The sequence below is a fragment of the Dipodomys spectabilis genome, unplaced genomic scaffold, assembly GCF_019054845.1.
Source record: "Dipodomys spectabilis isolate Male_0828 unplaced genomic scaffold, ASM1905484v1 ptg000725l, whole genome shotgun sequence".
Classification (NCBI taxonomy): domain Eukaryota; kingdom Metazoa; phylum Chordata; class Mammalia; order Rodentia; family Heteromyidae; genus Dipodomys; species Dipodomys spectabilis.
Window position 1 is genome coordinate 271768 of NW_024871402.1, and position 626 is coordinate 272393.

Consider the following 626-nt stretch of genomic DNA (forward strand, 5'->3'; position numbering starts at 1 on the left):
CGGCGCGGGCGGGGCTCAGGCGGAGGCGCCGGCCGCGGGCCGGCCGGGCGCGCGGGGCCGGGGGCGCGGGGCCGGGCGCGGGCGCCTCGCCGGGGCCGCGCGCCCCATCGGGCGGGCCCGGGCCGGGTCCCAGCCCCGCGGGCCCGCGGGCCTCCGGGCGCGCTCCCTCGGCGTCCGGCGCGGCGCCCTCGCGACGCTGGCACTCGGAACCCACTCCGACGGCGACGGCGGCCGCCACCCGGCTCAGGCTCGGACCCGGCTCGGGCCCGACAGCGGCGTCGCGGATCCGGCCCGGCGGGGGAAACAAAAGAGCCGCGGCGGCCGGGCCTCCGAGCCTGAGGCACCCGCGCAGCCGCACTGCGAGGGGGCGGGGCCTGGCGGGGGCGGGGCGGGGAGGGGAGGGGCTTCCCGGGACCGGGACCTCGTGCATTGGCGGGGCTGGAGGAGGGTGTGGCTGGGGGCGGGAGGGAGACGGGCGCCCGCCCGTGGGGCGGGGCCTGAAGAGGCCGGAGCAGCCTCAGTGGAGGAGCCCCGGCGGGGGGCGGAGCCTGGCGGGCGGGGCCGGCTCGTGGGCCGCGGTGGGCCGCGTCCCGGTGCGGCCCCTGGGGTCGGCGGCTGTGCGGTCG